A 13060-nucleotide genomic window follows, 5' to 3' on the forward strand; every position below is an offset into this window, starting at 1 on the left:
AATTGACTGTCAAATTAGATTTTTACTTGCAATTAAATAAATAAATAGTTTCTTCGTAGGCAAAAAAGCGACGTCATCATTTTTTTGTAATACAAAACCAATGGAAAGGCGCCGTTTTGATAGCATTTTAGAAAAATATCATTTCAATTGATTGGTAATACCCACTACACTTATAAACATTGTAGGATTGATTCAAATTGGTAGAGCGAAAAAGAAATTATAATTCTGTAATTCAGTGGGCATTTTAAGCCGCTCTGAATAAGCCTCATAAAACCCTAACACTATGTTGTCGTCAGGCGTCATAACCCAAAAGATAGAAGAACAACCGGCTGTTAATTGCGGTTCCAAAATTTAACCACCCGTATCACTTCCCTCACTAATCCCTAACCCATTTACATGTAAATCCGATGAATGGGCCAATCCCCACAGTGAATATTTGTGTGGAGACAGACGTAGCCTCTAATTGCTATGAATCCAGATGGCGATTGCCCTATAGTTCTTAACGATCCCAATTTGGAATAGTGACGTACAATCGCTTGAAAGAGAATATCGATAAATTCAAAATACTATCGATTAAAGAAAATTTTGATGGTAGATATATTATTTTATGCTGGTGATTAAATAAGTTATTGCTAAATTCGGTCAAAGTCGCTCAGTGTCCGAAATATAAAAGACCGGTGAGAGAGTCATACTAACCCATTTTTCTCAAAGGTATCAACACTTAGCCCGAAAACTAAGCACACGTCCTTGACTTTGTTTCTTTCGTTCGTTTTCGTTTATGCATGCTTTGCTCAACACACTTATATTGTCCCAAGTGAAATTTAAACCCGAGACCCCGACTCATCGTAGTGTCAGTGACTTTGCTTTCACATTAAAGTAACAATGGCTACTATACTACGGCTTCATCACAGAACAATGTCCGATGATGGCTCGATTATCGATAGATTGTTACCTATTAACCTCGAACAACACTAATATATACATTAGGGATATGATCTGATCACGTGATTGCAATCTTAACCCTTAATTACTCGCATAAAGAATCTTACATAACTGCTCGCATGGGGTCACAGATGACCCCAAATTGTGTGAGTAGTTTTTAATACATACTGAAATTTATAAGTAAATGAAACTATATTATTATAAAAATGCTTTATTTATTCTATAATATCTATGGGTAATAACATGAATTTCTTACTAATTATACAAAAACAAGCTAAATTAAAATAATTGTCAATAATTAACAATTTGTACTTAGGTATACTGAGATCAAAGGTAATACTAGTATTTTTTTAGGAACTCTCCGAATCATTCTTGTTACACTGTTGACAGTATATTTCAGAGTGATCATTGCACACAAATCTTGTACATTTCTTACATTTTCGATTCACTTGATTGTGCGGAGGATTGTTCGATCTCATTAGCGCTATCATGATCACTTTTTGTTATTTCATCTAACTCTGGCTCAGAACTCGACCCTCCAACTTCTTCTTCATCAGAAACATCTTCCAACCATTGCACAATTTGCTATTTTTTCCTATCTCTACTAACTCTGAAAAAAAAAGACAAAGTAGTAGTAAAACTGAATTTATCAATATTTTTATTGTTTAGAGCTGTAAAAACACATTTATAACAAACATTTATTCACTGAATATACAATAACACAAATATTATTCATAATACACAAAATAAATACATAAAACAAAAAACTTACCTCTTCCAAAAAAGTTACGTAATTACTCGCATGGGGTCACCACTCAAGAGCGCAGCGACGCATCCTTCCACTCCCGTGAATTAGTCGCTATCAAAATACAAACTAAGACGTGTTTTATGAAGCTACCGGGGGCGCGGAGGAAATCGGGCCGCGCCAAGTGCTTCATTTTTGAATCCGAAAATGCTTTGACCCCATGCGACTAATTAAGGGTTAAGTGCCAAGTGATGAGCTAGACAAAGGAGATCATAGCATTCGCTTCTATTATCGTTTTAGATTTTGCAAGATGTGTATAATTTTGCAATTTTCATTATAAATATAACATTGATATTGACGACTGTTTTTTATTGGTAGAGTCGTCTTTATCCACAACGGAGAAGCTCATGGCCTGCATCTAACCCAGCGGTTCCCAAACTTATTTAGTCTACTGCCCACTTTGAGAATAAATTATTTTTTAGCGCCCCCCATTTTTGTAGTCAAGAGTCGAGCTCAGTCGGTGTCTAAGAGTCCTCCTAATAAATGACGCCTCCCAAGCCTCTACACAACGTCCCGATTTTTTTTCTGGGTCTCTTACCGCCCCCCTTTAAGCCTGCAGCGCCCACAAGGGGGCGTTATCGCCCACATTGGGAAAGACTGATCTAACCTGATGGAAAGTGATGCTCAGGCCGAAGGTGGAATCAAGCTTCACCCGCCATCCTTAACTTCACAGGAATTGGCTATATTACTTCTATCTGGCTATCATGCTCCCACTAGGAATTGAATCCGGTGCCTATGGGTTTGAAACACCTTGAGGTGGTCTTACCACTAGACCATAACAGAATCTAAGGTATCTCAGTAATGTAATCAACACACCAAACCCGCCGACATGAGACCTCAACTTTTCACATGTTTTCAATAGTCTTAAAAGTGCAAGTCGTCGACATGAATATTTTAAAATAATGCCACAGGCTACATTCAAAAATTGCAGTGCTGCTATTCCCAGAAAAATAGGTAAAAATACCACCACTATTAGTCATTTAAACACACTATCTTACTGGCAAAAGAGTAGTTCCCCTTTCTTGGTAACACGGAATACGAGTATTCTAGCATGAATATGTAACTCAAGTTTTAAATGAAAAATGTATGCAAATGAGCTTTCGTGGAAGATATCAGTTTCCATTGGGAATCCGTTGGAACTAGCGCTCTTGTTTATTTATGATGGCCATTTTGGTTGCAATTTTGTGCATTGTAATGTACAGTCGTGACACCTAAAGTAGCCAAAAACTTTGCAATACATCTTTGTCACAATTGAAATAAGGTTGTGTTAGTGTTGTCATCAACTTTTTGATCACTTTGTTGTCACGAACTGTTTGACGCTGACTGTACCTACAATCTACATTATTTGAAATTTAAGATTGTCGCTTCCTAGCGACCTCTAGTCACCTCCTGGTGACCTGCTTTTAGTATACAATATACAGATAAGATAAACTGTACTTTATAATTTCCAAAATCCTTTTTATTCCATTGTTCGTTCGTTCGGTTCAGCCGAATGACGTCCACTGCTGGACAAAGGCCTCCCCCAAGGATTTCCACGAAGACCGATCCTGCACCGCTCGCATCCAGGCACCTCCCGCGACCTTCACCAGATCGTCGGTCCACCTAATGGGAGGCCTGCCCACGCTTCGTCTTCCGGCTCATGGTCGCCACCACGTATTTTATTCCATAACTTACTGAGAAAAGTTTAACCAAATTCCTTTTCATATTTTATATTCTGTACGTAACCAATACCATTGGTGTCGTATGGCATGCTTACCTAAAATACATAGTATGAATGATATGTTTGTTTGTTCAGATTGTGTGGAAGAATACGTAACGACTGAGCATGTTCTATTAGCTGATTATGTTTACAATTTTTATTACCTAGTACAATGTTTTCGACTCACATCAGCAAAATTATGTATTTCTACTATACAATATCTACATAATGTGTTTTTTTTTGTATCGTGAGCCAGTCTTGGAGGATACAAGGTGTAACAGATTAAATGCATAATATTATCTTAAGAGATTCTATTGCATAAAGGGAACAATTTTAACTATTATGGTAAATTTTTATTATTAAAACATTGGACCTACTATTTTAATCAATTAGGCTCTTAATATCGATAACTTAATAAGGAACAAATCCTACAGTGATAATTCATATTAAAAAAAAAGGAAATCTAAATTGAATCTCAATATCGCGAATGACTGTTTTTCACCACATACGAGTATTTTCAATGTAAAATTAAACATTTGCTCTTTATTTTACACCACACAAAGCAAACTCTTTTGCACCACAAAATGACAAAGGCTTTTTAATTTTCCATCCACACGTTGAGACCGATTAATTCTGAACCACTCCATTGAGTTCGCTGTCAACTATTATTAATTACAGGAGGCTACGAGAAAATATGGATGAGGCTGAATGAATATTGATTGGATGGTAATGAATTATGGGATTATGTATGCAGTCACTATGGGTAAGTTTTGAGTGACTGATTTTGTACAAGAAGGTCAGAATATGTCGTGGAGATAATTTAAAATGATCTTATTACGGTAAGGCAAGTAACTTGACAATTTTGTTTGTGTCAATGTAGGTATGTAAGACGTATTTAAAATACGTCAAACTTTTTAGAACAGTAATAATATTTTGTGGGGGCTAAATAGTATGTATGCCACACAAATTGAGTTGAGTAAAATGTAATAATCATCAATTGAAATTAAAAATTGCAAGAAAATGGGCAAGTGAGGAATACAACGGCCACTTTGCCTTCTGAATACTACCCAATAAAGAAATACAAACGATAGGGACACTTACTTGTAGCACATCAAGAGTCTTCTCACCGGTCATCCACCACGTAAAGATGAATAAGTCTAGGGAATCCGATCACAACCGGAAATCACCACACTCTTGCGTATTTTACACCATAATCATTTTTCAAGCGGCACGAAACACGCACAGTTTGATCTCAACGGAATAAAAACAGTCTATGGTAGGACCGCACGTCATTGACTGCGCGTTGGCGCGCAATTCAAAGGGCGTAGCAGGATAGTCTTGGAAAAAGTGCCCCCAAAGCCTGAAGCTCGAAACTGTGGTCAAACGATACTTTGTATAAAGATAGTATATTGTGCAAAATTTCACCCCCCAGGGAGCTACCCATCTATAGCTAAAACTGTTTTATTTTTTTTCTCCAAAATTATGTAACTGACAAAGTTGAATTTTTGCACAGGTAAAGTTGTGTCTTATAGTAATAATATAAAAAAAACAATAGTGAAATTTTGCACACTAATTCCAATTATTTTCTTACTTTTATGAACATATTATATATTTCTGCACAGAAATTGAATGGAAATAAGTAATCATTGGGATCGTAAATGATTTTCTTATTGCTATTAGTGATTTACAGAAGCTCGTACTTCTACAGTATTGACTGAATGGCCTGTTAACGAAGTGATATTAGAAAATAAATAATAAGAAGTAAAAAAAAAACCTACCATCAATAAATAAATTTACCTTAAAGTTTTATCTCCTCACTCCACTAGGCTGTAACATTAACAAATGGCCGCTTTATATGGCAAAATTCTACATAAATCCTCCCGTTAAACCTTTACATTTCTCCCGCTATGATGGGAGACGCTATGTTTACCCCGTTTCGCGGGAAATACAATTTTTCATCGCGGTGAATAACGACTGCGACCACAGCCGTGACACAGCGATTTTTTTGGATTTTTTGTGGATATTAAAATGAACCTTATTATTATATTTTAAGAACGAATAGAATCCGAGGCATGAAAATTACTTTGCACATACAAAAATATTGGGGAACTTACACAAATATGGAAAATGCTGAAACGGAAATAATGAACTGCGTATGTGAAACTGATCTTAGATACAGATATTTTCTTTATCCAAAGTTGGAGTCTTGAAAATTAGTAAAGAGTGAGGTTCTATGTTCTTTCTCCATTTTTGAAACGGTACCAGTAGCTTTTTTACTACAGGATGTCCACTGTTGAACATCCCCAATGATTTCCGGATTGGTTGGTTGACAGTGACCTAAATCTAGCACCTTCCTGCAACCGTATATCCACCTTTGTGGGCTTTTTTTTAGCTTGCTGTAAAATTATATCTTTAGTGGGTCAGGTAATCAATAAAAGTCAATCGAGTTCGCGAATTATTCGAGTTGTCATAGGTATACCTTTGTCATACAAAATGTAGAGGACTCACGTTTTTGTTCTGAAAAAGCTTGAACCAGCCTACTAAAGACAAAACATTTCACACCCACTTGTGCTAACTCTTATACCCCTATTTACCAGACTGTAGATCCCATACAGACGCCTCATCGATGGGAACATCAGAGAAAAATCAGCATCATTTCCGCTCTATATAACGCTATTAATTAATCTTCACTCGCAGGCACGTCACAGCTGGTTAAAAACAAACAGTTTAGATCATGGTTCGTTGAGAATCAGGTTCAGTTCGATTGTGTTCAAAAGCGTCTTGTTCCAGCTACCTACAGCTGGAGTTAAAGGTACGCATTCGCACTAAGGTATGTGCTACCACATTAAAGGCCTATTCAGACCTAAGCGGTATTCGCTACCGTCTGCGGCAGAGAAAACCCAGTGGGTATGCGGTAATAATACTGTTCAGACCTAAGCGGTATTCGCTACCGTCTGCGGCAGAGAAAACCCAGTGGGTATGCGGTAATAATACTGTTCAGACCTAAGCGGTATTCGCTACCGTCTGCGGCAGAGAAAACGCTCTAGCCGCGGTACTTGATACTAAATACCTGAGCGAAACCCGCGTGGTATTTACTTCTACCCACAGCGGCAGCAAATTTTGCTCAAGTCGCTCTAGCCGCGATACTTGATACTAAATACCTGAGCGAAACCCGCGCGGTATGTACCCCTACCCACAGCGGCAGCGAATGTCGCTGAGGAAGCCGACTATAGTCTGGTCTGTGAGCATATAGAATTTTGTCCAATGACCCCAAGCCACCCATCCTTATCGCTCGCCCGTAATTATATTGCTGTCGCGCTCGCAAACTCACTGCGGGCGCCCGTCGCACAGTCGCGACAGCAATATAATCATGCGCGAGCGATAAGGATGGGTAGCTTGGGGTCATTGGACAAAATTCTACGTGCTCACAGACCGGGCTTTAGTGGTCCAGACCTTCTGTCTCTCCCTAGCAGAAATATGGATATCCAGTACATACATACTAACCTGAGACAAATAATAAACTAGTGAGTATGCAATACAATGCATTTCATTGGCAAATTAAAAGTAGAATGCATGAAAGGAAAGCCCAAGGTTTACTGTGCTCTCATATGGTTTCAGTGGCAATTTTTTCTTGATACACCATTTTATGATACTAATTACATTATTTAGCTTGATGTACTGTCTGTACATAAAACAGATTGTAGTATTTTCAGTCATCATTTCAGCTAGCAAAAGTCTATGAAGTCTAGATCGTATCGATTTAGGTACTATTAGAGGCCGGTCGATCTATTTTCATAAATAAAACACACTTAACTTTCACACTATATGATTGCCTTGTTTTAAATACAATTCATCACATAGCATCAAAAGCACGGGAAGCCGACTCCGCGCGTCCCTCTATTCTAACGTTTGCTCGTGTGACATTGACATTACGTCATTGTCACTATGACAGCAGCTCATTGGCTATAACGATACCGTTATTTTAACGTTTTATATTTTTCACAATTAACAGTACTTATTTTAATGAGTAGATATGTATAGTAGTTGACTGTTTTATCTTTCCTACATGGGCATTCCAGCTTTCCACCACCCACAAAATTGCGCGAATTGAAATCGTTAGCAAAAACGGAATCGAATTTGGGTGCTTTCATAGATCATACTTTGAATGGTTGGGTTATTGGGATAGTGTCGTTTTCAGGCTCTATTTACTGCTCAATTGGGCGGCAATATTAATTAGTTTAGAGTTCGTTAACAATTGTTTTGATTATTCGGAGCTCTGACCAAGCGTTCGGTTTTACCTACAGTTTTATGTAGACATTTGGTGGAGAAGCGGACTGGTTATTATATTAATGAAAAAAGTTAGTTAATAATTAATGGTTCTCCAAACAAGTTTAGTTACTTTTTGATAATTGATAGATTTTTGTAACTTCTGCGTGCAAAAATGATTGGAAAGATTTTACGTTGCCCTGCAATGTTGATTTATAAATCAGATGGCTTTGTAATAAGTTAGGCAATTTTTCAGTGAACTCTACCTGGATAAAGTCACGGGAAAAATCTTGATGCTGAATGAATACAGACTTTAAACTTGATAATTACCCGTCAAAAATAAACTTTATATTCTCAAACGACCATTAACTACACTGTTCCACGAGTAATTCGACCGCAAGTCGTTACCCTGTCCATTTCCCTGCCCTCCATCTGAATTCGGTGAATCGTCAACATACATCAACAATGAACTTCATTAGGTGGTCCTCTGGCCCCATTAAAGACATCTGGCCTCTTAATGGGCGCGAAGGAGATCCTGACCGCCATAAAGCAGAATTGGCGAGTTTTAAAAATACAGGGTGGCAGCGAAATTGTACATTCGTCAGCAAGGGTTATTCTAACTGTGATATATTACGGGCTGCAGTCGCTTCGCAGTGCGGAATGGGCAGTAAAATGCCGCTTTTGTTCTTTTGTATTGTTATTTTAAACAGAGATTTTTATGTCGTTGTATTTAATGCAAATAATATCAAAGCGAAAGTAGTCGACTTTCCGTATCAAACTGCCTATTCGAGAGGTCAATGTTTCAATCCCCGTAAATTTTAAAATGAATGCAATTTAAAATTTTATACAAACTCTTTGAAAAAAGACTGTCAAAAGTGAATACGTATGCCCTAATTATTTTCAGCAGAATTTTGAATTCAGAAAGTGGAATGAATTTCATATAAAAACTCTTAAAATCGTTACCATAACATACCAGTAATACGTACTTAAAAGCCACAGCCCATAGCTTCCGCATAAATGTTATATGTCACATATCAAGAGCATAAAGAAGCATTTAATATCTTTTTCACCGAAACCCCGACGCAGCGACTTACGAGTAAGTATCAAGATCGTCTGTGCACACAACTCGCTCGCGTCTCGATTTCTTTGAAACTCACTCATGTTCGGAAAATTACCCTCTTATAGGGGAAAGAAAATACGTTAGGAGTCTGAAACGTTGTCCGGCTTCGCATCAGTGAATTTTATTTGCGAGCATGCAGTAACGAGCGATGTTGAGAATAAAGTCTAGGTATTTTTCAAGGGTACAAAACGATAACAATAATCTAGTACCAATTTTGTTGTTTCTCTTTCAAATAAGACGTTTGGAACCGAACATCAGCCGCACGTTTGCATGAGTGCACCTCACAAAAATTTATGACAACTGTGTTGGAATACAAAATGTCAATTAGCAACAACTGCTAATGGGCTTTCGTCTTAGGGCTATATTTCACCGGGACACCATGGCGGCGCAACCAGTCGCCGGCTACCAACAAAATGTATACAGCTCTATAGAGAGTTACTCACCTGGTGTCCGTTTGGTTGCGCAAAGCTGCATACATTTTGTTGGTAGCGGCGACTGATTGTGCTGCCATGGTGCCCCGGTGAAATATAGCCCTTATTTGAAAGAGCCCTTAGAGAGTGTAGGGTTGAAACTGTTAGTGAATGATCTGGAATATACCTAACAAGGGTATCTATTTATTTGCTTATTATCCTAACGTTTTGAAAACAATCTATTATACTTTATACTAATATTATAAATGCGAAAGTATCTCTGTCTGTCTGTCTGTCTTGCTTTCACGCCTAAACCACTGAAACGATTTTGATGAAAGGCATAGAGATAGTTTGAGTCCCGAGAAAGGACATAGGATAGTTTTTATCCCGGTTTTTGAATCAGGGACGCGTGCGATAAAGTTTTTCTGTGACAGACAAAATTACACGCGGACGAAGCCGCGGGCGGAAAGCTAGTATGATGATGATGATGACCTACAACATAATAAATGCTCCCTAACCATATCTACTGCCTAAATAATGCTATTCTAGTTTGTTGTCTCAATTTGTTTTGAGCTTTGTGAGGCGTACAAACAAAGAGTATGTATTTATCTTTGCTGTGCGACGAGGCGCGTTGATCGGAATAACAACGTGTACCGTTGCTATACAACTCAACAACTCAACTCAACTCTGTAAGACACAAAACAATTTAAACCACTACTGTCAAAGTATTGCATTATAATACGATTGGATAAAAGTTATATTACGAACTAGCGGCCACCCGCCACTTCGTACGCGTGGATCCCGTTTTACCCCCTTCACCTATCTTACGCGGTTTAGATTATTTCATACAAAAGGATTTTCCCGCTAACTCCCGTTCGTGGGAATTTCGGGAATTCCTTGTTGTAACTAAGCTTTAAGTTTACTAAGGTACCTACATACCAAATTTCAAGTGTCTAACTTAAGCGGTTTAGATTTTTCATACAAAAGGATTTTCCCGCTAATTCCGGTTCCCGTGGGAATTTCGGGAATTACTTGTTATAATTAAGCTTTAAGTTTACTAAGGTACCTACATGCCAAATTTCAAGCGTCTAATTTGAGCGGTTTAGATTTTTCATACAAAAGGATTTTCCCGCTAATTCCTGTTCCCGTGGAAATTTCTAAGTATACTATAACCTGCCCAGGAGTATGAAGAATAATTGTACCAAGTTTCGTTAAAATCCGTCGAGTAGTTTTTGTTTCTATAAGGAACATACAGACGGACAGACAGACGGACAGACAGACAGACAGACAGACAGACAGACAGACAAAAAATTTACTGATTGCATTTTTGGCATCAGTATCGATCACTAATCACCCCCTGATAGTTATTTTGAAAATATATTTCATGTACAGATTGACCTCTCTACAGATTTATTATAAGTATAGATATAGATAATTCGTGTTGTTAAATGTAACCGAAATAATGATCAATTTAAAAATCCACCTTATTGCTATCATCGTGGGAGAGCCATGCTTCGGCACGAATGGGCCGGCTCGACCGGAGTGATACCACGGCCTCACAGAAAACCGGCGTGAAGCAGCACTTGTGTTGTGTTTCGCCGAGTGAGTGAGGGTACCGGAGGCCCAACCCCCCGCCCCCCTCCCCACCTCCTAATGATAGCGCAGTTAAAAACTATTTTACCCCAGGAGGGTACCAGCTGCGTTAGCGTTGGAGAATCCCTCCCTGGACATCCATGCTCAGGACACAACACACCTGAGCGTGGATGCCCAGGCCGCCCCTCGTACTCTGGGGAGGGCAAAACCGCGCTCAACACCTGGGGCAAGAGCAAATTTACCATGGCACCCCCTGCCACGCTGGCCGTGGACTTTTGCAATATCAGGGGCTTACACTCTAACCTCAATGCTGTTCACCACCACCTTGAGACAGCAAAGCCGGCCTTGCTTTTCTTAACCGAGACTCAGATATCGTCTCCTGCGGACACATCTTATCTCTCCTACCCTGGGTATAAACTGGAACATGCCTTTGTGCCTAGGGCCGGGGTGTGCGTGTACGTAGGGGGCAATATCAGTTCTCGACGCCTCAGCCACCTCGAAAGCAGGGACCTCTCCACCTTATGGCTCCGCGTAGACAGCGATGACCACCCCCGCGTCTACGCCTGCCTCTATAGGTCCCATAGCGGTGATGCCGAAACTGACCGACTCATTGAGCACGTCCAAATGGCTGCAGAATCAGTGCAGCAGCAGATCCCCTCTGCAGAGATCGTGATACTTGGCGATTTCAACGCCCATCACACCGAATGGCTCGGATCGAGCAAAACCGATCATGCAGGGAGATCTGTTCACGACTTCGCCTTCGCATATGGCTTGACACAACTGGTTACTACGCCCACGCGAATCCCAGATGTAGAGAGCCAAGAACCTTCACTGTTAGACCTTCTGCTGACTTCCCATCCGGATGGCTATCAGCTATCCGTTGGCGCCCCTCTGGGCTCCTCGGACCATTGCCTTATCCGGAGTACGGTGCCACTCACGTGCTCGCCGCGACCACGAGTTGCATGCAGTCGCCGCGTGTGGCACTACAGGTCAGCAGACTGGGATGAGATGCGGTCCTTCTTCGCATCTTACCCCTGGAGGCAGGTTTGCTTCACGCAGGATGATCCCAGCGTCGTTGCTGATCTTGTTGCTGATGTGGTGCTGCAGGGTATGGAACTTTTCATACCGTCTTCTGTTGTTCCCATTGGTGGCAAATCTCAGCCTTGGTTTAGTCAATCCTGCAAAAAGGTTTTACGCCGGAAGCAGGAATCCTACCAAGCCTGGGCAAATGCAGCGAGGCTACGGGATGAAAACACCAGCGCATTAAAAAAGGAGTTTAACTTTGCCTCTAGGTCTTTCAAAAGAGTCATTGCAAGGGCGAAGTCGGAGCACATTGGTAGAATTGGTGGGAAGCTAGAGCGTCTTCCTTCTGGAACTCGTGCGTTCTGGTCTCTTGCCAAAGCTATCCAAGGAAATTTCTGCACGCCATCATTTCCACCCCTGCACATGGGAAACGGTTCGTTGGCCCACGATGCAAAGGAGAAAGCCGATCTTCTGGGCAAACTCTTTGCGTCCAACTCGACACTGGATGACGGGGGACATGAGCCACCGATTATACCAAGGTGTGAGAGCTGTATGCCGGATATCCGGTTCCACCAAAGCTCAGTACGCCTGGCTCTATTTTCCCTGGATATCCATAAGTCGAGTGGGCCCGATGGAATCCCTCCTATCGTGCTGAGGACGTGCGCTCCAGAGTTAGCACCGGTTTTAACGCGCCTTTTTCGGCTCTCCTACCTCTCTGGCATAGTCCCGACCTCATGGAGGACAGCTTTGGTGCACCCGATCCCTAAAAAAGGTGACCGCTCAAATCCGTCCAACTATAGGCCGATAGCAATCACCTCCTTGTTCTCGAAGATAATGGAATCCATTATCAACAGCCAGCTCCTTCGGTACCTAAAGGCCCACCAGTTGCTAAGTGACCGACAGTACGGTTTCCGTGGAGGTCGCTCGGCTGGTGATCTTCTGGTCTACTTGACACATTGTTGGGCACAGGCGATCGAGACTAAGGGGGAAGCATTGGCGGTCAGTTTGGATATGGCGAAGGCCTTCGATCGGGTTTGGCACAAAGCGCTTCTTTCGAAGCTCCCTTCCTATGGGCTTCCCGAGAAATTATGCGGATGGGTCGCCAGCTTTTTAGCAGACAGAAGCATTAAGGTCGTTGTCGACAGCAAATGCTCAGACTCTATGTCTGTGAATGCTGGTGTCCCCCAAGGCTGTGTGCTATC

The 13060-nt window shown here is 40.7% G+C and overlaps 1 protein-coding gene across 1 annotated transcript in view; it reads left to right on the plus strand.

Annotated features, from left to right (window-relative positions):
• LOC135078732 (potassium voltage-gated channel protein Shaw-like) overlaps positions 1-13060 on the plus strand; it is a 325437-nt gene that overhangs the window by 137634 nt on the left and 174743 nt on the right. The window lies entirely within an intron of this gene.

Source organism: Ostrinia nubilalis, chromosome 15 (genome assembly GCF_963855985.1).
Source record: "Ostrinia nubilalis chromosome 15, ilOstNubi1.1, whole genome shotgun sequence".
In the NCBI taxonomy this organism is placed as follows: domain Eukaryota; kingdom Metazoa; phylum Arthropoda; class Insecta; order Lepidoptera; family Crambidae; genus Ostrinia; species Ostrinia nubilalis.